Below are 25,309 nucleotides of genomic sequence, written 5' to 3'. Positions count from 1 at the left end.
ACGACTGTGAAAAAAAAAAAAATCATGAAAAGTCATGAAGTATGTTTGTTTTACCTAAAAAAATAAAATTTTCCTTAGAATATGATGAAAATTTATACTGAAATTTTATCTGTCAATCTAGGTTTTCTTGTTCTGTTCGATTTATTACATTTACATTTTTTTTATAAATTCAAAAATGTTTCATTCAGCTGCTCAGACCCAAGCAGTATAACTAATTATATTTGTATATTTAACATAATATTGCAGCAAACAGTACCAACAAAAGCAATATTATGATATGATACGAAATTTTGCAGTTCAGAGTACTTTTACCTGGATACTAATCCTATGAACATAAAGAGCTATAATACAATATCCTTGACAAGTAGCAATTTATTTATATAGTTCATATATGCCTAATAATACAGCAATTTCTTTTACAATTTGCAGCAAACATTCTCAAATTGCAGTTGGGTTTTGTCATGAGCTCTCCAGTTGCGTGGAACTCAGTATAGTATATCAAAAACTTTGCCCTGAAATAAGTCACCTAAATTTGGACTAAGAAGATTTATTACACAGCATTGGTTTTCAAACTGCTTCTTGGAGTGATGCCTGGGTTGAAGCTTATAAACACAAGTGAGTAGGAGATGGGGGTCCTGAAAAGTATCCTGCAGAACAAAAAATATGAGATTTATTACAGGAAAGATAGATAGAACAATGAAATTTTAGTAATACAATCGGCATAAAAGTAAAATTTCAGTACAGAAATTATTTAGCTAATGGCTTTTCTCAGCATAAAAAGTTCACAATTAAAAAAGGGAAACAATAGTTTGTGAACAAGATGATACATTCTTTGCAATGCACAGTAGTATGGATATGCATTGTAAATAGCTCATCTTGACATTCAGTTAAAATCAATGGACTCTCGAGAAGGCATCTTGCTTATCATAGGTGGAACCTTCTATGCTTAGATTAGTTGGTTAAATGAAATAACAGGCAGTGAGTGCAGTTAGGAGAGTTGATCCACCTGAAATAATTACCTCCACACTAAATGGGGAGAGAGAAGTTCTGAAGATCCACCAATTTGCCTAAGGTAAGCATCTCTCTGTCTTTCACTCTCCTCCCACCAAATATGTGGGGTACTTACATATCGCAACATGCCAGTCCACCTAATAAATTAACGATGTATCCCCTAGCAAGAAAGTCCAACAGTTAGGAGAAAACAATCACCTTTCAATGCTAACTTTACCCAGAAAACTAACTGATAGCTTCTACCTCCTGACCACAGAAAACCAGGTATCTTTAGAAATATTCTTTAACAAGTACACCAGAGTGAAATCACTGCACAATCAGAAAGTCTTGGAACCAGACCATGCAGCAGCCAGCCTCTGTCCTTCCCAACTGACATTTCTATTTATTCATGAAGAAGATATAAAATGAATTGAAGTCCTTTAGCTGCCTAAAGTATAAGCTCCAGGCTATGTGGAGCTGGAGTAGGATTTTAAGCGTGAGTCACAGCTTTGGCCGGATTGTTCAATGTATAAATATGACTTCTGGTGTACAAATGCTAAACCAAAAATTATTTCATTTATGAAAGCTTTGGTTTCCATATTCATTATTATCACAAAAGACTGAAGCAGTAGAAAGTTGAAATTATTGTCAATAATAAAAAAAATTATTCATATTACTGAGGTAAAGGTATCAAGGGAACCTACATATCATGCATTCTGTTCATTGGTCAAGCACCCATCCTTGTGGTGTCTGCCAGTGGACTTGACTGTGCTGTCAGCCCTAATCTGGAGAAATCACTTCTGAGGGTGTGAGCCCTACACAGTAGAGAACTAAATCGGCCAGTCTGGAAAAGATTAAGTGGAATCCTCTGTAACCCACATTAAAAATATGAAATAAATCTGTGTCATCCACAATAAAGATTAAATAGTACCATGGTAAAATAGTAGTACATTTACCAAATCTCAAACAGCAAATCACTATTTCAGTGTGTCATTCTATCTTCTCCCCCTCTTTGGACAATGGGACAAGGCATTGCCCATTAACATTCAATCTGAATTTACACAGATTAGGAAAAGACTAAGGGTAGAAGCCAATACTTGCATGACTCAATTAAATTTCTTTGTTTTCATCATCTCTAATGGAAAGTATTTATCAGTATAGGTAGAATTACTTTAAAAGGAAAACTGGCAGGAAATTACGCTAACTTTGAGTCCTGACTTTAGATATTATTTTGTGGAGTAGAGAAGCTTTGGTTTACTGCCCTGAATACCCAAGATTCAGAAGCTGACTGCTGACAAGGCTAAGGAGTTTTTTAAGAAAAAATTTTTTATGCTTATAAAATTTCCCAATTTTTTGTGCATTTTCTGTCAAAAGTGTGACGCATAGAGCTCCTAATTTAGTCACTTAACCTGAAAGAGAAGGTGGAAAAATAAAAAACATATATTCTTCCCAAGTTAAATGTCTATTAGAAACAAACTAGTAATTCTAGAAGCCTAAAGAGATTTATCCATTGTCTAAATTAGTTGAATATGTAATACCAAATAAACTTTTTATTCTCATTGTAATGCTGCTCCAGATATCTCAATTTCAAATATATCTAAATTTAAATTGAAAATTACATTAGTTATGACTGTGGACTTAGTAACTGAGAAAAAAAAAAACTCATTCAGAGTCAGATATAAATTAATTTATGTTCATGGAAAATGGCAGAAGTGATTCAAACAGGGTGGAAGCCTCAGCTGGTTTCCTTGGCATAAAAAAAAATCAAAACAAATTGAGGCAAATTATCCAATTTGTAGAGAGACTTAGATTAAGGACACGTGATGTATGGCAGCTGAAATTAAATGCCAAGGGTCAATAATGCTCCATCCCTGGCAGCATTTAAGGCCGGGTTGGACAGGGCCTTTTGTGAGGTCTATTGTGAGGTGTCTTTGCCCATGGCAGGGGGGTTGGAACTAGATAATAAAGTCCTTTCCAACCCTCACCATTCTATGATTCTATGAGTAAAAATGTTCAACTTCAAAAAAATTCATTTGTAGCTCTGGAATCAGACTGCTCTTAACCTAGATGTGTGGAAAACCTGTCTATGTGAGGTTTGAAAGCTCTGGGCTTTTTCTTTTTCTGTTGTTAAAAATATTACTTAAAAGAAAGATAAGCCCTACTTCTGAGAAATTATCCTGGCCTATTCTATTATGAATATAGGACCCTAAAAGGGTTGGACTTTGGGGCTTTTTTGTAGCACTGACCTAAATGTTGCCCAAGTTGCATTAAGACATATTACAGTGCCCAGGTTTTGTTCTGGGGACTTAGCCTGGTATCAGAGGTCAAAGTAGTAAATCTTCTCTTTGTCTGTTCTCATTGTGTGAACAGTGAAGAGCTAATTGACGAAAATTCTGCCATACTGACTTCCCACAAAATTCTGTGCTTGTGTAACAAGTAAATATATACGTGTTTGTCTAACAATTCAGTTTGTGCCAGCAGGCAAACTCACTAATTTAGAATTTTCAGCATTTTAAGTCTGTTTGAACTGTTGACCCCTGGAGCATTGTGTGACGTCTAAAGTTAACATAAAGTCTAAGGTTTTCTTATGGGTGACTGCAAAGTATTCTAAAATAGCCATGCCATTCAAAAGTAATATTAGGAGTCTCTGTACTTTTGACAAAAAGGGCAGCATTATACAGCAGCACTTTATACCAATAAATCTGCAGATCTCTAAAATTGATTTCAGAGACCTAATTTTACAGACTTTGCAAATAATATGTGAGACATATAGGCACTGCTTTGGGTTACCAGCAGTCCACAAATTAAGATTTTTGTCTATTTCTTTGCATCACGGTTCAATCTTTTAGTGTTTCCTTGTGAAAGATTCACAAATATTTCTACATTACCTGAAACTCTGGAAATATTACATTTGCTCTTGTCTGAAACATAATCTGTGATGTTTCTGCTCAGAGAAGATTTTCTGAAACTAAAGGGTTGAACAGGAGCTGGAAAAGACCAGATTTGAAGGAAAACTCAAAATACCTAAAATTGAAACAGGATTCTGGTCAGAAGTCAGAAGCATATGGGGAATTTTTAAAGAAATTATAAATTAAAAAGCTAATTATATATTCTTACTATTAAAAATATTTATTGAATCATATCTATTTATTTATTCCAGCGCATCTATTTAAATCTTACATTTCTTTATGTTTTAAAGCTATACCCTCCAAGGCAGAAATTTATTTTGAAAAAGGCACCATTTGACATATCAATTTTTTTCAAAGTAGTACAAAACTTCATTTTGAAGACTGGATTTTTTTTTCCCTACCCCTTCTTTTGCTTTGCTTTTTCTTTTGGCATAATGTCAAATATCATCTCTACACTAACAACTGATAGTTCTGTCTCTCCTCTCTTAATTTCCTTGTGTTCTATCCATATTTTTTTTTCCTTGTTTCTCTGCTGTTTCCTTGCTGTTGACTTTGTTGCAGTTGTCTTAGCATGGCTAAATCAGAGCTCTTCTATCTTCCTTTCAAATTTTGCATGTTTATTTTTGCATTTCACACAGATCTTTCTGTGAGTATCACAACAATCTTGCTTGTCTGTTAGGCACATCCATAACCAGGGTTGCTTCTGATCTCACTCTTTTCTCATCTATGTGTAATACTGGAGATTTCCCTCTCTAAAGTTCAGCATTCCTTTCCACCTAATACAGTCAGTTTGCACATCAGCAGAGGTGTCAGTGAATGCAGCTGTACTCATCTTTGGCATCGATGCATATCATCTTGTGTCACTCTTTACTAGCCAGTGTTATTCTCAAGAATTTTAGTAAAAAATGCTGGGGGTGGCATCATATTTCAAGAAGCAAAATCTAAGATGGGCTATTTCTGGTACTGACTCACACACACTGCCTGCAGAATGGTTTTAGGACAAGACTGCTTTACTCACTAGCACTAAAAAGCAATATCTAAACCTGTTCTGTTCTCAATTTACATTTATTATGCTGATAGAATATTAAAAAAAAATCAATACAAAAACAAATAGAAATCTGTAACATGTATTACCCAAATGGATGACGTTTCTAATACATGAGCTGCTATAAGAACAATAAGCATTGCATAATACATTCTTGTTGAATCTGAAGACGTTATAAGGTTTTACACAAATACATAAAAAGAGAGCAACCAAAAATTAGCAGATTTTAATTTTCAGATAAAATTAGGGTTGAAGCTTTCTCCAAAGGAAAAAGTAACTAAGGAAGTGTGTCCTGGGTTCAGCAGTTGCAGCCATTTTTCTCCTTCTTAGTAGCTGCTGCAGCGCTGTGGTTTTGACTTTCGGCCTGGGAACAGTGCTGATAACACCAATGTTTTTACTTATTGCGCAAATGTTTGGTCTGGCCAAGGGCTTTGAGAGTCTCATGATCTGCCAGGGAGGAGGGGAATCTGCAAGGAAGCAGAGACAGGACACCTGACCCAAACTAGCCAAAGAGGTATTCCATACCACAGCATGTCATGCCCAGGATGTAACTGAGTTACCCGAAATGGCCAGTGCACTGCGGGGTTGGACGAGGTATGGGTCGGTGCTCGGTCGGGGGGGGGGGGGTGGGTGAGGGCGAGTTATCGGTCAGCAAGTGGTGAGGTGTTGTATTCTCTTCCCTTGTTATTTCTTTTATCATTATTATTATTGATGGTAGCAGCAGTTTCATTCTTTTTGATTCTCCTCTCCGTCCCTCCGGGAGTAGGGGGAGGGAGGAAGGAGAGGGAGTGAGCGAACAAGCTGCGTGGCTGGGTTTAAACCACTAGAAGATGTAACTAAGGATCATGGATAACTGTAGGAAAAGACAACTGAAAGACATTATTTAAGACATTATTTAGACCTGTGTAATCCTGTTCCAGCTTAACTGAAATCAGGAATGCATCATGTCCATTGATCTGTGCTTGATGTTCTGCAAAGACACTAAGATTTTATGCAAAATGATAACCTCTTAGGTTTGAAGTTTTGTACCTAAGTATTGACTTTCTGTATGTGGGTAAAATGGGTATCTGTTTGTCTCAATGAAATAGCTACTTCTGAAATTCCAAATGTATAGTGTACAGGGGGAGAAATATATCACTCATTTCTGTCTGAACTATCCCATCTTGGCTTAGGTTGGGCAGCAGTCTAATTAAAATAGCAATCCTTTTCAGGCAAAACTGTTCTCCTGTAAAACAAGTGAGATTCTTTGTGATGGAAAACCCCTGAATTTTGTGGTGGTGGTAAAAAAAGGTTTGGCTTTGAATGCCACATATTTGCATGCTTGACACAAGACGGGCAATACACCTTGCAGGTTCAAGATGCAAAACAAGCACTTTGGTGCACTCTAGTACCTTCTTACATTATTTCAGGTGTTTTGAACTGTTTGAAAAAACACATTTTGCAGCAGTTCTTCTGCAAATCATTTAGATGGAAATCAGATATAAAATCAAAAAGGGTACCAGTTATGTGGGTTTATTCTGTCCATATGGTTAATTTTTTTGTCTATTGTTTGTTTTGAAAACAAAATAGATCATATCTACACTGCATATATTCAGTCAAATCTTGTCATACACTCTCCAGTTCACACTGTTCCCAGCCCCTCCATTTCAAGTTTGTGATTGTTGCTGCCATAGAAGGATTTTTATCAGAGGGAATGTAGTTTTTATACAAAATGCAGAATTTTTATTGCTTTTATCTAGAGGCTTATAGCAAGAGCTCAGTGTCTTTTAAGAGATTGAAATGTGAAGTGAAAACGTTCAATCTTTTATGCTATGTATTTATGTGACCAGCTTATCCAGAACTCTTAACGTAACTATCAGCACAACTGAAAGTCTTTCCTTCTAGGTTCATGTTTCTCCATGTGTAGCAGCTGTAAACCACAAGTGAAGTTTCTAATGTTAGACAAGGTGTAGCCATTAGTTCCGCTAAAAAGCTCTAACCACCAGTGCTCATTGATTTCTAGTTTCATATATCTTTAATGAGGAGATTAAATACTTGTTTAGGAAGCAGAGCCTGGCTTAAGTGGTGTTTGGTCATATAGCATGTACAGTTAAAGACCTCCCTAATATTTCCCTTTAGTAATAGAAGTGAAAAACCCTTTATTGGCCCAAATATAAGCCATTTAGCTGATTCTGCAGCAGCATGAGATACTTAACTATGGAAAAAAAAACATTAGAGGTGGAATGCTGCAGAAAAAATGCCCTTTCTAATTGATAATAGACTTTTTTTTTCCCCTGTTCTGTGAATTCTTCATGAACACCTGGGAGTATGCTAAATTCCCACTTCAACAAAATAAACTTAAAAAAAAAAAAAAGAGGACGTAAGACATCTCAGCTAAGTTTAATTTTCTGATAATACATTAAAAAGAAGAAAATTTTTGTCCCAGGCGAGTTCAGTCCAGTTCAAGAAATGTGGAGAACCTAGTTCACTGAGAACTTAGCATGAGGATGATAGTGAAAAGTGGGACAGATGTGGCAGTAGCAAATACTTCTGGAATAAGTGCTAAATGGCAAGACTGTGGAAAAGTATAGAATCTCACTGTGTGTGGAAGAAGCAATGAAAATATCTAGAATCCGCTAAGTATGCATGGACAAAAGAAGTAGAGCTGTTCTCACAGTTGATTTTCCTCACTAAATTCATGTAAATTCCTTTGCTTAGGGTATCAAAAAGCTTCAGTAGGACTGTAATCAGATAGATATAGATGGTGTAGATATAGATATATAGATGTTGTCTGGGACAAGAAGTCGGATGTTAAAGAGCAAGGAGATTTCAGGGACATGTGTTTCCCCTATCTCGAGTTCAATTGGCTTCTCATAAATGAAATTATGAAACAGCAAAATTAAGTGTATAATGGAAAAAGGTACTAGTTAAGACAGGTAGCCTAGAGACTTTTGCAGAATCCCTGGGCTTTCAAAGTATCTTGCTACCCATGCAAATTTCAAGAAATCACCTGCTAATGGATGCCAGTCTACTGCTTCTTCCATGACAGGATGAAATTTCTGTATTTCCCATTCAAGTACAATATATAAAAAGTGTCCATAGGTCCGCATTTTATGTGCTGATTTGGGGGCTGAATTGGATCATATAGAACTGCGAATTAGAGCAAAAAAACGCTCCTCATTTTCTTTAAACACATGAAGTCAGAAAATATTGACTGTGATGTAATTGAAAATGCTATTTTCCAAGGTTTGTTCTTTTTTTAATACATAGAGTTCCCACTCGGGCTGCTGAATTTGAGAGATATGAAGAGGGAGGGAACATTTAGAATGCACACTTGGTAGCTGAAACACAGATTGTTACAACTATCTCAGAATGCCTTTCCCACTAACAAACAAGAATATTTAATAACTTCTTTTTCTAAGGCTGATATTGGAATGAAAGGATTTTGGTTCACAGTATAAAGTTTAAAGGATCATTTCCTTGAGGTGGATTCTGGGGCTTTTTAGTTTGTGTAAAATGATTTAAAAGGGAGAAAAATATCAAGCACAAAGAAAAGTCAAGTGAATTTCCCTTTTCCTGTATAACATGCTTAAATGCTTAGAAAAAAAGCAAGACAATTCTGTGTGCCCAGTGCTCATGGTTTCTCACCTAAAATGCATGTATAACTTTTGTAATGTGTAAAATCTGTAACTCAGAAAAAAAAAATTATAAATCACTATTTGAAGTATGGTCTGCTTACGGAAGGAATAAGCTTTTCAGATTTAAACTTGTAACATTCCTCAGAAGTCAAAAATCTCTATATTCTAACAGCTGACTTTTTGTCACTAAATTCTTTTTTTTTTTTAAGAATTCCATAGAAGAAAATCCCAGAAAGATATTTGAAACAAGAAGATACAAGAATCTCAATATTCCTTTTGTCCCTATCATTTGCCCCATGTCCCAGCAATTTTCAAGTAGGATCAAGAGGTAGAAAATTGATAGGGGAGGGAATGAATCTTGGAAATCAGCATGCCACTAAATTGATACCATGTAAACACCATATAGTGTTGGAAAACCACTGCTGGGGGTAAATGAAATGAATTCACTGGGGCATCTAATCCTATTTCTGGAACGCTTAAAGTGTTTAAATGCACTGGAAAGCAAACAAACTTCAAAGTGATCATTATACCCCTGACACTAGTACTTGTGTGGCTGAAATCTTTATGAGATTAACCCCCTACAGGGAAAGGAGTTGAACACGGTCAAAACCACTTTGAAACTGTCAGGAGGATACCAGTTTGAAAGCTCAGTGATAGTCAGAAATGCAGTTAAATGCTGAATATTAAAGGCCGTTCAATATTTCACCTTCAACTCACTACTATGCCTACAATGATATTCATGGACACAAAGTGAGTCACCTCCATGTCCACATTTTGTTTCTTGCTAATTTTGTAAATGCTGATCTAGCATCATTTCTTGCTAACAAAGAAAGCTGGGTGACATAATCACAACTCACACTAAACACATACATGAGTTTTCTCCAGAGCAGTTCAACAGTTTTTGTGTGATGAAAAAGCTTAAAAACATACAGCCACCTCAGCTGAGAAGTAATCACTAAAACATTTAAAATCTTTCCACAACATTAGAATTGCAATTCTAACAACTTTCCCACTAAAGGCACAAATTGCAATATTGTGTGGATGGTATGTTTGTAGCATATATATGTAAACGCAAGCATGCTCTAAAAAATCTACCAATGTTGTGAATAAAAGATTTGTTTGCACCTTGCAAAACAACCACAAACTAGTTTATTTTATACTGCAAATCATGCCTCACATTTTTTCCAGCCTTTTAATGAACTGTGCTGTCAGTGATGTCCCTTCCCCTTTGAAGAGAGTGTTCTTTTTTGCTTTTCATTGTGAAATCTTATCGATATTTGCCACTCCAGCAAAAAGTTTTACATAAATGAACTGGTATAGTGGAATGTTAGCCTATAATAAGAGTTTGTCACACAGCAGTCATACTGGAAGAGTTCTATCATTGATTTTTCAATAAATACAGCAAATGGCAAAAAATACAGCACACATTCCTCAGCAGTAAATATCTTGGTGACCATTTTTCTTCTTTGCTGCTTTCTGTAATTTTGTCTTCTGACAATACTTAATAAAATGTGATTTCTTTAAATATAACTTCTGCAGTGTAACAACCAGTTGGGAGCTGTATGAGAAGAGGATAATTACCAAGCTACTCTTATTGCAGGGTTGTTTGGTACTTTCATTCTTCAGCAAGGCAAAAAATAACAGATTGTCAATGATGTGAACTGAATGTAAAAACAGAAAAACAATTTTAACTACTTTAAAAAAGTAATAGTAATAGTGAATAAGGACAGAAAAATTTGAAGAGATTTATGCTGTTAGAGAAAACTGCATATATGTCTTTTTAAACATATAAATCTTTACTGATATACTTTAAAAATAGTTATACATTTGGGGTCTTATTTCCAGTTGCACTGACTGTTGGGAGTTTGGGGCCCTGATCCAAACCCCACTGAATCAATGGAAGATTTGTGTTTGCAGACAAAGATGCTAAGGCACCTCACAGAGCTGCAGATGTTGCTGCAGGCATTCCCCAGTTCCAGCCCTCACTGCTTGGCTCCATAGGGTGTCTGCCCATTCCTGGCCTCTTAGTGTCTCCTGCAGCCTTGAAGAGTTCATGAGCTTCAGAGATCTTCTCCCTCCCGTAAACTCATATTATCAATGGAAATTAAAGTTTCATAGGATGCCTCTGGCCCTGATCATTTCAAGGTATAAATATTTTTGTAGACAAAGTGCATGGTGTGGCTATAGTAAAACTGTTTTGAAGTGAGTACTCCATCCCTGCAGCTTCTACTTTATATATCTTTATATACACACATAACCACCTGTGTACACACTACTGCTTGTGCACAGTACTCTATAGATCCTTAGCAATCAGGGAGCTGAAGCTTGTTTGAAGGCCTTCTAAAGTGGACAGAAAAACAATTCTTTCAAACCATATAATTCTGTAATTAGTGTGTATTATTAAAGGTCCCAGTGTATGCTATAGTGTAACGCTGCTTGCTATACAAAAATCTTGTTAGGTCATTTCCCTTTACGAGCAACACTTCTTTAAACTACACTTTAAATGTGCATGAAGTTTCAGTACAAGCGTTCATTACACAGGACTTGTTTTTCTATATGAAGAGGAAATATATTCTTTTAACAGGTTTGCTCCTCTGTGGCCTACTTGTTTAAGAGGTGTCCCATGACATTCATTTAGCTACAATGCTTCATCATAAAAATACATGAAAACGGAGCCTCTTATTTAAAACGAGGCCCTGGAGAGAGAAAACAAAACATGAGGGAACTACCATTAAGAGCACTTCTTATCACCGTGGCACAAATAAACATTAAGGGTTGGCATCTCTTGGCAGACTTTGAAAATTAGGAGATGATTGATCAGAAGCATTGTGTGCTGTTTGCAGTTTCATTTCCTCAGCATTCTCTGTATCTTCCAATTCAGTTGTGCATCATTTGTTTATAATGATTAATTAAGATGACTAGTGGGTGACAGCTACAAAAAAACTAATTAATGAAACAGAAAGGATACAGTTCTTTCAAAATTTATGTAGTCACCTTTTCTCAGAAAACACTGAAATGCCCAGAATCTTACCTTCTCCTAATACAGTTGGCTCAGAGAGTATTTAACCTCTTGAACCAATTTGGTCTACACAGTTAACATTATGGCAGTCTACACCAAGCACTGATTAATCTACTTTAACTACAAGCACTCTTCCATTGCTTTAAAGTTGGATCCTTCTGTGGTATCTTACTGTATAATATGTTTTAGGTAAAGTCTATATCGATACCACTGATTTTGAAGCGATCCTTGCTGAAGTGGCTATCCCCAAAGGCTAACTTCAGCAGGCTCCCTCTAGTGTAAATCAGGAGAGAGTATTTCCGTTAGAAGAAAGAGTGCAGGAGCTTAAATTTTAAATCATCTTCTAGAATAACCTGTCTGTCACCACTGACTGGAGGCTGAGGCTGAGGAGACTAGCAGCAGTATGCTGACTTGTGTCTGTATGCTCATTTTTGTACTTGTGAATACTGCTTCCTTGCTCCTGCCTCCAAAAAATGTAATTAAAAGAGTATGAAACACCATCTTTATGTAAACTGGCAAACCTACATACACTTATAGGATTCATAAGATAAGAACTTGGTGCTGACAGAAAGCTTCACAGTTCAAAATTTAGACTGCGCTACCACAATTGTGTGAATGAGGCTGGTATGATAAAAGATATTCTGACAGGTCTCATATTTAAACTGAAAAAAGTTTCCCTAAATAACTTCAGCACTTCACTGGACTCCTCCCAAAATTCAATTTATTGACTTTTTTTCATAATCTTTTCAATCAACAAATCATTACTGAAGCAGCACTGCATAACAAATTGCACTAAGAAATACTACTTTAAATTTTGGTACTGAGATTTGCATAAACTCATTCCAGAGATCCATAACAACATATACATTTCCATTTCAAAAAATGGAAAGTGAAAGCATGAAAGAAGACTGTAAAAGCAAAATGTAGTGGTGCAAGAAAATTTAAATCTTGTACATCTTCATCTTCACACTCATAAAATGGTGTCTAGGAAAACAAAAGAATTAAGAAAACAAACAGGATAAATCCTCAACATTTTTGTAAGCAATAAAAAATGATTCATTGCCTGGGGGCATCCATTACTATTAGAATGGAAATCATGGGCAAGCCACCTGCCTGTTAAAGCAAACAAAAAATGCCAGCTTGTTCCAACTCATAGTTCCATACCTGGATGCAGAAGAAAAGAAAGATTGGCTTTAAATATCATGATAAGTGAAAAATTACGTCTTTCAAAAATTTGCACCTCAGTAGATGTCATGCTTCTTCTACCCTCTAGCTTATCTGGATAGAGGAGACTTGGAAGCAGACTTCAGTGCTGGATGATCGCTGTTCTTCAGCATAACATATTGTCTAATCTCAGAAGCTTTTAATTAGAAGAACTGTGTTGCAAGACACATTTGTAACCGTGGTTACAAATGGGGGAGGGTGACAAATGGAAGAAAATGTTCTTCATTTCTTCTCCAGCTGTCCAGCACGGTATTCAAGTTGCCTGCTCCAGCATGCTACTAGGTAACCTGGTAGCTGGCTTCTGCTATTGTCATGCTTCACACGTTACCCAAGTTGTCTCTGCTATGCTGTCAAGCTACCTGCAGGTTCAGTGTATAGCTGCTAATGCTGCACAGTTATTTCAAGAAGATTTGGCTCAAGTCCAGCAACCTATGGTAGGAAAACAAGGTATTAATCAACAGTACCTCTGGTCTGGTGTTCTGTTTCTGAAGCAGTCACAATCTTCAATTAACTCTAAAATTCCCTGGTGTCCATGGGCACCTCTTTCTCAAAATCTGCCATTATGTAGAATTCATTCTATGAAATCATTCTGAAACCCTTCCACTTCTGTATTATCTACTGTGTATATAAATTATTAATCCCACTAAGTTATTGAATTTGACAATTCCTTGTGAAAATGAGATTCATGGAGCTTAGCATTTCTCTAGGTTTAGAAAAAACTTTGACAAAACTTACTAAACGAGTAAGTTTAGGAAACAAAAACTCACATAAGTTATATATGTAAGGTTTTTTCAAGTCTTTTGTTACTGGTATTATGTAATGTCTGGTATATTCTCTCCATTCTGTTCATTTCTGTACATCTTCATTTTTACAGTTTTGTTGTAATTTAACAAGTTCCAAAATGTGTCATACGTTTTTACCTTTTAGGAGGGATAGTATTCGGACAAGGGTATTCAGCATGAAGCTGTAGCACTGATTTATTTAATGGAGTATTTCAGATACAATTTTTTGTCTCTTTTTAAAGATAGTTCTTCACACGTTGCTTGCTTTTTAAAATTCTACTACATATAGAATGTTTTCAATCAACTATTACAATGATTGCACAGAGCACTCACTGCTAATTCAGACACTCACTAACTGCAGTGCTTTTTACATTCATCAGAATGCTTTACATTCACATCACAACACTGAACTTCATCTACCATCATCTTACCTGTTTCACTTCTTTTCTATTGTACTTCACATTTTTCTGGTTTGACCCATCTAGATATTGTGTCAAATGAAAAATTTCCTGCCTCACTGACCAGCTCTTTCCACTTTCCTTAAGAAGTCATTTTAATATTTCAGCGTGTTTCAACTGTCCATTACTACTCTTAATACCATTTTTACGTATAGCTTTATTTCTCCACCTACTCACGCCTATGGGATTTTAGCATAAGAAATTAAAAATTCCAAGTAAACTCCTTTTTAACCCATTCTCTTTTGAGAAACAGTTTTTCTTCATGGAACTCTGCTTGTTTGCCCATATTCTAACAGTTCCTCTTTGCATTCGAAAATCTGGCGTTCACCTATTATTTTGTTTAGTTTTCCTGGTACTGAGAAAGGTGTTGATCTGTATTGCCCTGGATGATTCTTTTTTCAGTTACAGGAGAGAGAAAAAAACCACATCTGTTAACATCTAGTCTTCTGGCATAGTGGCCAGTTTAAATCAGAGACTGTATATTTATGTTAGCCACTCATTTATATGTGTTATGTTCAACCACTCAATCTTAAATTACTTTGGAATTCCTTCATGTACAGTATCCTGTTCTCATTACTTTTTTTTTCATCTATCAGCTTGTTCTAGCACATTCACTGTTGGAAATTAGAATCTCTGACAGGACTTAAACTTTTTAAAATAGAAAGGGTATTCTTAACGTACTCTATCCAAAAAGGTAATTTAGAGTTTTCAGTACTTTGATCCTCCTTAAATGGATCTTTTCTTCACTTGGCAGACCACCAACTCATACTTTAAAGTTTGTTGGGGTTTGTGCAGGTATTATTTAGGAAATAAAGAATCTACATAGAATATAGAAATGACTCCCCGGTTTACATCTATATTCAAACCTTTATTTTGATACAGTTATGTTACTGTTATTCTTAGGAAGTTCCTGCTTCTAGGGAAAGCATTATTTACTTTTAAGTGGTTTATGTTAAGAAAGTGAAACAAACAATTAACCTAAATATCAGTCTGGGCTTCCAAAAGAAAATTAGCTTGTGTGTTGCAATCCCTAAAGTTCAGTATCCTTTTAATTTTCCAACTGCAATGAATCATATCTTAAAAAAACAAATGCTTGCCCTAGCAGGATGATCTATTTTAGACATAAGTGTCCTTGGACAAAAACCAACCTGTAGGTTTGCGTAGACACAGCATGGTTTTCTTTTACCCAAAGGAACTGCAGAAACTCAGTTTGTGCTTGTGTTTTGGGGCAAAAGGGAGGAAAGCCAGCATGAAAACGGTGTGAGTTATGTTCAAAACCGTTGCTCACAGCAGGGAAAAAACAACTTCTTTTTTTCCAGTTTCTGGTGACTATGTGCAGATCATAGCACTGTGTTGCAAATCCAAAACTGCACATTCAACATGGCCTCTTTATGATGTTGCTGGTTTCCAAAAACCAAGTCAAATTACAAAAAATTACCAGGTACTGGAGGCCTGTAAACTACAGCTTGACATGGAAATGCTGGCTGTATTACACAACACACTATAACTTCCACCCAGTTGATATTCTCTAGTCATAGGTCTAGTGCTAGTTTGCAGCATCAGAAAGATTCAGGAGTTCAGAAGTATCACTGAGCAGTGCTTAGTTTTTAAATTGTACAGGAAAATGCTTTACAGTGCTTTTACCTCCACATTTTGTTATTGTGGCCTTAGATACAAACCTGCTTTGCATCTCCACTGTTTACCACATAAACTAGAAAACTCACTCATCACTTCCAGGACAGGTGACAAGGGAGACCAAAGACTGAAAAAGGTTTATTAATATTTGTTTTTAGAGAGATGTTGTTGGGATTAACTTCTGCCTTCCAATTAAAACAGGATTAAAAGGATTATCTTGAATAATAGAAGCATACAGCACATTATAAATACTTTGCTTCATTTAATTAATAGGTTTGAATATGAACATAAGATACATCAAATTATTCCGGAATAGCCTATAATTGCATTATTTTTAAATAATAGAAAAGAAACTCATGAGTCATTAATAAGGAGATGACTTTGGAAAAAGGCAAACTCCTTCAGCAAATATAATGTTTTCAAGACATATTCTATTTATATGTATAGTTAATAACATCTATTATGCAGTCTTCAACTTAGAAGCCTGTGTTTGTTGAGAAAAGTACTTTAAAACAGAGATGTAATTACATGGTGTGAGAGTTCTGCTGGCAACATCAAGAGAGAGAAAGTCATTTGTGTTTCAATGAAATGTTTTGAAGGAGAAAAACAACTTTACTTAAGTACTCCGTAAGTTTCAAGCAGTAGGAAGAGAATCTGGATTTCAGTTTGTGCTGACATATGGCACATAAAAATGACTAAAAAATACACTATATTAACCATGTTATGTAAGATGATCGCACAATTTTCATCTTCTTTATTTTTTGCTTCTTTTTATTTTTTGTGTAATAGCATCCTCAATGTCAGCTGGAGAGAGGAAAAGGATCATTTTAAACAATATGTCCACAATTGCTTTCTTACAAAGATTTTATTAAATGAAGCAAATGTAAGAAGAATACAGGCAACGTGAGACAAGGATGCAAATTGCACATACTTATCTACCTTTTTACCTTTTGTTAAATAAATTACATATCCCCCCATAAAGTGTGCGGAGACCAATAGCTTCTATGTCTGTCTCAACATTAATTATATAGTTGTTTTACAGATATGAGACTGATGTAGCCACTATGTTGTTATCTTGGTTAAGGTCATCCAAATCTGGGTTCTCTAGGTAGTACTTCTGTGATCTGACATTTGAAAATAGTGTGATGACTGTGACAGGAAAAGTACAGTTAATTTCCTATGGTTACACTCCCTGCAGGATTCTGTTCTCTCTTCTGTTGCTTATAGAAGAAACAACAGAAGCACTTTACAAATCATATTCCAGAGTGCTCATTTCTAGCAATGTGCTCTGCCAGAGTATGACTGTGAGATTTAAAACACCTGTATGAATGCACTTTCAGAAGGAAAACTTGTGACAAGCGTAATTGGTTTACTAAGGCATGACTTTTCTCTGCTGACTCTCTACACCACCTTTCTTTTACTTTATATTAATGTTATCATAAGAGATGCTGGAATAAGAGGCCTACTGTGAGCTAAGTGAGAGCAGCAACAATATAATTTTTTTTACACTAACCAAACAATCTGTTTCATTCGGTTCTGACAACACCAGGTGAGCAAGGGAAGAGGTTAGTCCATTTTCCAGAGCCCTCATCTCTTTTGAAATTTCAGTTGCCACTTTGTATTAGCTCTGAAGGAAGCACCCATGGTATGGTTAGCTGTGCAGCAGTAAATGAACGAACATCACCAAATTTCATGAAACAGCCAGAACAGATGAAAATAATTCTCAGTCACTACAGATACATGCTGGCTTTGAACCACTGAGCTAAAAATAGACAGGACCTATTTTCTCTAACTTTAGCCTCATTACCCTCCTGTTTCTTTTTTTTTTTTGCATTTTTCCCTGTATTTTTATTATGAAGAGTATATCAGTTTAAAATTTAAATTTGATGACTATGGCGGTCAAGAAAAGTAGTTATAAGAGGCTGGTTTACCTTTTTTGTCTTTTTCCACCATTACCTCATTCTCCACTTCCCACAATTACCTTTTCTCTGCTTACCAGATGTTTTTTTCCTTTCTCTCCCAGTGATACCATCCTTGACTGATTTTCTTTCTTTCATGCCTATTCCATTTCCTAAGTTGCTTTAAGGTCTTTTCAGCATTCTTTTCTCAACCCCTGCTCCTTGCACTAATCTTTGCTTATGGGTTGTGTGAGTAGGTCTCCTTTCAGAAAGGATCTTGGAAATGTGTTTGTGTGCTTTGCTAAATAAGGATGTCTTGTCTGCCCTGACACATTACTTCCTTCATTATTCAGCAGCTGATCTTTTATCGAGTGTTTTAAGACATAAAACATGTCTTAGCATAAATAGGGAGGTAAAAAACAATTAAATTATGTACCCTGATTTCATACTTCTCATTACTTCTAGTTCATTTTAGACTCATTGGTTTTGGTTGGATCTTGAGACAAATTTATTGCAAAGCAATTCATGTAACCATCTCAGTTTTAATTTTCTTATTCAAAAGATTTTTAATTTTTTAAATCATTTTAAATTAAAAATCTCCATTGTAAAATCATAGAAGTGGATCACTGAATGTAGTTGAACCAACCTGTATGCAACAGCGATTGAAGGATGCATGTATCTGCAATTGTGTGCTATTAATTCCACTAAGAGTTCACTAGCTGTTTGATCATCATTTCAACATGGTACTTAATAATTTATTTTTGCTGTGCAAAATGCGAGACTGTGTGCATGCACAGATGCTCACATGTGCACACAGACATACACACATGCAGAGTACCCATTTTGTATTTCTAGCATCTCATTGATTCTCAGATCTCACTGGCATGCATTTTTGCATTAAGAACTATATACCTTTCGAAAATGCTTGGATCTAGGTAGAAGAAATATAGTTAGTAAGTAGATTGTTTATGGCATTCCCATCTACTTCAAATATAGGCTGAAAAGTGAAGAGTGGATGGGGGGAAAATTCTCTGCTGGAAAAAAACTCCTTCTATGCTATTGCCAAGTTTTAACCCAGAGGGAATTTCTAGCCCTAAGTTATAAATTCCAGAAAATAGCGGCCTATAATAGAAACACTGACAGAACCTTAACTATAGCATTGCTAAAGGCAATGCTGCAATAAAATGGAATGACCTGTGAGATAAAATGTTTAATCTTTTGAGTGAGATGTGGCCTAATAACTCAGAAGCGGAGATGGGGGATGATTCAGGCTCATTCTTGCAGCCTCTTATATGCCCTTTATGAAATTCACTGTCACTCTCAGCTGCTTTTCCCTTTCAGGCTGAATCTTGTTTCACTCCACAGCCAAATGGACTAGAAGGGTCATAAAGAACCAATTTATGGCCCCTAACTTTTCAGCAAAAACTATTTTTCAAAATGTAAATTAATGGCAACAAAAGCGGAAGGATCAGGAAAAACACCTTTGCACATGACAAGAATAACAGAAAGAGAGAAATGGGTGGTACAGATGTGGGTTTGAGTCTCTCTTCTGTTTCTCAATACTGTCTTTCCAAAAGAGTAAATCAGCGCTTGAGCCTCCCTTTATTTCACTGCAAACAGCTTTGTGAAACTCCTTCTTCTCAAATAAAAGTCTAAATCTTGTTCTGGTGTATTTGTATATCACAAGAGGGGTAAACAAAACTCCTGCGTATTAAAAGATAGACTCCAAGATTTTTTAATTACATGATTGATATTAATTTTATGCGACATGTTTGCCTGTGCTAGCAGGTGGAACTGGGCATAATGACCTGAAAGGTCTCTTTAAATGCTACGTCTCATCAAATGAAGAAAGATGTAATCGCTAGGCCTGTAGTGATCTCTCTCTGGTCAAAAAGCTCAGATTAGTTAGAATTCCACTTATTCAAGCAATGGTCTAAGCCAGGACAAGGGAATGTCACCATCACTACAGAGGCAGAGCCTGTTTCTTTCTGCAGATTTTCCATTTTAAGTTTATTTGCTATCATAGAAGCAAAAGACCTACTCTGTCTCAGATTGCTTCTTATCACTGAACGCTTCCACCTGAAGAATCTGTTTTAAAAGCAAGGTTATATGAAAGTAAATTCTTTGAAAGTCTGTGGGTAATTTTTCAACCTGGTACATAAGAAATTAGACATGTCCCATTAAAACCAGCTGGAATTATGTATGTAATTCTTTGCATACCACCCAGAAAACTTATCCAGAGCCTCTTGCCACTTCTGTTTCCCAAACTTTCCTAAGGCTAAAATCACTATGAAGAACATCTGGGCTCTGTTCTTTGGGGATTTCTATTTTATTCTATCAATATTTTCCCTTGTTTTAACACATGAAAATTGTAATTAGATATTCCCATATTAGGCATATGGGAACATCCATTGTAGATGATGCTCCCAAGAAAATCTGGTTTGTGAATCTCCTGTGCTTGCCATTATTATACCTGTCATTTCTGATTCAGTAGCATTTTGTACCTGTCAGTCATAGCTAAATGAGGTGCATGTATTGAGGATGCATTTGCTTGCTGTCCCAATGCTTATACTTTGTCAGGATTGCACTGGACCCTGCAGGATTGATTTACAAATATGCTCCCAAATATTTAAGGCAAAAAAAGAAATCACCCAGTGGTATCCGTAGATGTACAAAAGAGTGAGGCTACAGAAGTTAAAAAATAAAGGTTATAATCAATATTTCATGTTAATGATAAATAATAAAACATTTGAAAGATAATTAAAAAATCGAGGATTTATCAGTATTCAATAAGAGTTCCTAAATATATATACATCAATATTTATTTTAATAATTATTATGCATACATACATATATGTGCCTACATGCAAATATGTATACATATATGTAAAAATATATGTGTATATTTTTGCAGGCAACTGAGGCAAGCTCAGAATGGGCAAATTGGCCTTGAACATTTTATTATCATAATGGAATTATATATAGATAAGCTAATTAAACCAAGCAGAGGTCATCTACAGTTGTACAGTTCAGCATTTTTGTCTGTTGTAAAACACTGCCTCAGCTGAGGGACATAAATTATGCCAACCCATTCCTTAAACAGAAACCTTATTTCTTCCTGTTAATTTGGTCAGGTCCATCAATCCAAAAGCAACCTTTGACCATTTTTTGATTCAGCTGATTTGGGCTGAGCAGCATTATGGAGGTTTATATGTCCTTTCCTGCTATATGTGGTCAGCACAGTAATATACAGAGTTATCTTCTGCCTTCATAAATTGAAATTAGTTAGTGTCAAGATTGGAAAATTATCTTTTCACCTAACTATATATGTATGTATTAAGTTGATCTGTTGAAAATATGAAAACTCTATTTCAATAACTTTTTCTATATGTAAACCCCTTCACCCAAACCGCTTGGTAATATACTCCTATTAGAGATTGATTTACTCCTATAATAATAATAATGTTTTACTCCTATAATAACAATAATAATAATTTTTTTTCTACTTTACTAGAAAAATCTACTGCAAAGTATGTAAGTGGAAGGAGCTCAGTTTTTACCCTAAGCTTATCCAGAAGAATGGAACTGGATGATCTTATACATAAGCAAAACATTAGATGCCTAGACTTTTATAAATCGAACAGGCTGCATTGCAGTTGAATGTATGATAAGGTTTGCAATTCCCTTCAATTTACATAAGATAGTTTTCAGTGTTGAAATAAGGGTTTAAAAGAAGTAGATGGACTTAGTTTGATCGGTACTCTGTGTTTCCTTGTTTTATGTACTTAAAAATAATATAATGACAAAAGCCAGTTCTAATCAGTGTCAATGTGTTTATTTCTCATGTAGACCAGTGTGCTATTCACTGAAGATCTGATTGAAATTGATTTCTGATTTTTACCTGATGCAAAGGCAGAAATACATAACTTACTTGCTTTCAGACTACAGCTTTCAGATCAGTTGTTGCTTTCCATGTTTTGCTTTTTTTTGCTTTCAAAAAAAGTACATCTTTTGAAATTATTATAAAAAGGAATTAAAATGTATATTAAAATTATATCCTAGTTGATCTTGCAATAAAATTTTACAATTTAATATGTAGACAGTTTTCATTGATAGACATCTATCTAAAAATTTCATTGTCTTATGGAATAAGATTTATTGTGTTCAGTCAATCAACTTCAAGTTATCATACCTGAACCTCAAAGTTCACCTCCAATAATGATGTGCTACCCAGATTCTCTCAAAATGTTGCACAGGTTAATTATAACATGCACACATGTTGGTGCTGTATGGAAAGAAATTAGTAGTTCTGACTTCTGTGTCAAATAATATTTTTTTTGACATACATGGAAATAGATGACTCTGCAATTAATACAGAAAAATATTGAACTATGGAACTAGATCATAACCATAGGAGTCACAGCAGAAAAGCCTGCAAAATTTCTGTGTTCAGCAAAGAGCTAGTGCAAGTGTATCTCAATAAATTCTCTATTTGAGAAAGCAGTTTTTATTAAGCTTATGTGGAGTTTTCTGAAATGAACTGTGTATGTGTGTTCATGTGCACATATTTGTGTGTGTTACACAGACGGGTGTTTGTACGATTTTTGGCATATTGCATGTGGCAGGCTGCTGAAACATGTATAAAGACAGTAGGAAAGAAGCAATGCACATCCTTCTCCTAATCAAGGGAAGGGATTGCTGCAGACTTCCCTTGTGTCAAATCCCAAGGTTCACCCAGAAGCTCTCAAGATAATTTTTCAGCCCCTAGATTTTCATGTTGAAATATCTGTCTTGTTTTCTAAATGAACTTATTTCTTATTTTATTTAAACCACATGAAGTACATGTATTTGACTTCCTAGAACGGAATGCAGTATTTAGTAATTTCAGTATGCACAGCTGTGAAAAGGTGAAGCATATTTTGTGAGCATAATTTGGGGGTAATTTTAAATGGCATACATTTTTCTCCAACTCTTTTCCACAGCCTGAAGCTGGAAACATAAAGTGCAGCTCATATGCTCTTTACAATTTACTCCTGAGAAACACTGACCACAAAAGTCAGTAAACATTCATCATGAGCTTTAGGCTACTTTCCTTGGATTTGGCCTCAGGCTAAGCTAAGGGCTAAAAACATTTCATGAGGGGGTTACAGTTTTAAGAAAAATAAATATATTGCTACTACAACATGGTTACTCAGCTTGGTCTCATGCTGGAAAAATTCTTTCTCCCAACAAATACACACAATTTTATGTTATCCGTCTGTCACATTATAACAGATACTGTGGTTGTAAATCACCAATATGCTAATCAACATAGCTGTTGTGACCTACTTACCACATATTTCTGCCAGAGCTTCCCATAACATGTCACATTGAATCCACTCTGAGAAGTACAAACCAGATATACTTCAACCCATTTAGCACAGAGATTCTGGGGAAGGAAAAAAAAAATAGAGTACAGCAAAGCAAAAAGCTAGGTCAAGTTCTCTGGTTAATCTTGGGCTTCTGTGACATAAAGCCGTGTTTGCCACCTTGTACTGCCATAAGCAATGACATGATTTCTCATGAAAAGGTCTACACATAGAGAAAAGAAAGCCCCCATCCAATTTTATTTCCTGTATCACAGAGAAAACTTGAAAGATTCCTCACTGAATGGTTGTTTGTCTCAGTGCTGTTACTGAGCTCTTTAAGCTAAACAATATCTGCTTACAATAAAAGGATTGTTGATTCAAAAATTGATTGCATTTTTAATCTTTCATCTCCCTTGTAATTTTTATTTAGTATTCAACCCTGTCTGAGGAAGGTCTTTCTACCTGAATGAAACAAAAATACATCAGAAGGAATGATATGAAAATATATACTTTTCTAGAGATTTAATAATGTGTCCAGAAGGTATTTTAATTGTTCTTTTTGTTTTATTTTAAGTCTAATTTTGTATCATTATTGCAGGAAAATAAAATGTCATGGAATTTATTCATCAAGATTCCTCTTATTGTTAATATTCAGTTTAGACAGTAACATCAATCAGTGACCTTACAGCATGAGGGAAAGGAGCTAAAATAGATTATAACACCAAGTGCTACATCAGGTCATCTAATTGATGTTACTGGGGACCGTAACATCGTACTGTTTTTGAAGTACTGTCTAGGATACTACAGATGTCAAGGACAGAATAATATTATCCTAGATTACATAAAATGCAAGAACTTGAAAATTTCTACCTGTAGTGAGGATTTCGCAGCAGAGTTTTACAGGAAATACCTTTAAACCTGCTGCCCTACCCTAGAGAACTCTCCCTTCCTGAGTTCTCTGAGAGTTTCCATTGCACGCATATAGAATCATAGAATAATAGAATAGTTAGGGTTGGAAAGGACCTTAAGATCATCAAGTTCCAAACCCCCTGCCATGGGCAGGGACACCTCACACTAAACCTTGCCATCTAAGGCTTTGTCCAACATGGCCTTGAATACTGCCAGGGATGGAGCATTCACAACCTCCCTGGGCAACCCATTCCAGTGCCTCACCACCCTAGCAGTAAAGAACTTCTTCCTTATATCTGAGAAGAGCAGATTAGATTGTACTTAGACAAAATTTTATAGAATTGGAATCACTGTTATTGAGGGAGGATTGCAAGAGTACCTGAAAAGAATAATTACGGTAACAGCTGAAAAGTTCACTGTCCCTTGAAAAAAATGCACAGTTCCTCTTCAAGTAACTTCTTATTCTGGCCTTGATAGAAATCCTCAGTGCTGAGGAGTTAAATACTGTTTTCTACTGCAGACATGTAACTTCCAGTGAAAGAAAGAGAGATTCACTTAGGCAGCCAAAAGCATAACTTGTCTCGCTGTCTCAAATGGAGTGCTTTAAACTACACTGCGATAATCACAGATGCTCTGCTCTTGGCAGAATGGGAAAAGCTCGATACAGATTCACAAAATAGCTCCATTAGGTAAACACGCCATCAGTCTTTATTACCTCTATTATCTTAAAGCAAATTTTACCTAACACAATCTGGAAATAAACTTACAAAAAGTCTGAGGAGTAAGCTATGAATTAATGCAAAATGACTAAGTACTGAGGCCCAGTAAGCTTAATCCTAATCAACACCAAAGCAACAAATAGGAGTCAAAGATGTAGACAGCACCATGGTAATTTGTTCCTGTGACTAGAGTATCAAAAATAAGGGTTTATCATGTCAGCATCAGCTAGTGAGTTTAAATGTATGCATAGCTTATGGTTGACATTTGTTCAAAGTAACTTTTTATGAGGAACAGTTGAATATTTCAGTTTTGTCCTCCTAATTCCATTTAATTTCACACATTATGTCCAACTTCTTCATATTTTTTTGGCATCCTTATAAAGACAAAACTGCATGGGTTTGTTTTCTGTTTGGGTTTGTTGTTTTTTTTTCAAAAAAAATCCACCTAATTTTACAGAAAGACCAATTCTTTCACTCCAATGTTCATTCCAGTTCTTTCACTCCAATGGTCAATCACAAGATAAATTTCCATATGGCCTAACAGAATTTTCTTGGATTCCCTGAAAGCTTCTATAACAGCAGGATGATCTAAAGAAGCATGCTGAGATACTTTAAATTCTGTCTTCTCTTTACAGCCCAAATGATATGCCAACATGTTAGAAGAGTTATTCCTCTGTCACAGGAAACTTTCATGAAGAGGGAGAAATATATTTTGAGTTGAGCATATCAGAATACCTTCTACTGTCCTACATCAAC

The 25,309-nt window shown here is 35.6% G+C and overlaps 1 long non-coding RNA gene across 2 annotated transcripts in view; it reads right to left on the bottom strand.

Annotated features, from left to right (window-relative positions):
* Window positions 1–11,174: 11,174 nt before the first annotated feature.
* Window positions 11,175–25,309, bottom strand: part of LOC130605027 (uncharacterized) — a 140,352-nt gene continuing 126,217 nt past the window's right edge. For both annotated transcript variants that reach the window (XR_008973592.1, XR_008973593.1), the window contains 2 exons: window positions 22,910–23,005; window positions 11,175–11,257 (listed from right to left, as the gene is read on the bottom strand). This is a non-coding gene — a long non-coding RNA (uncharacterized LOC130605027). The remainder of the gene's footprint in view (window positions 11,258–22,909; window positions 23,006–25,309) is intronic.

This window comes from Pezoporus wallicus, unplaced genomic scaffold (assembly GCF_028554395.1).
Source record: "Pezoporus wallicus isolate ANWC-B61680 ecotype Strahan unplaced genomic scaffold, APGP_CSIRO_Pwel_v1 contig_5418, whole genome shotgun sequence".
In the NCBI taxonomy this organism is placed as follows: domain Eukaryota; kingdom Metazoa; phylum Chordata; class Aves; order Psittaciformes; family Psittacidae; genus Pezoporus; species Pezoporus wallicus.
The sequence above is the reverse complement of the archived record's forward strand: the minus strand, read 5'-3'. Positions and strand labels throughout refer to the sequence as shown.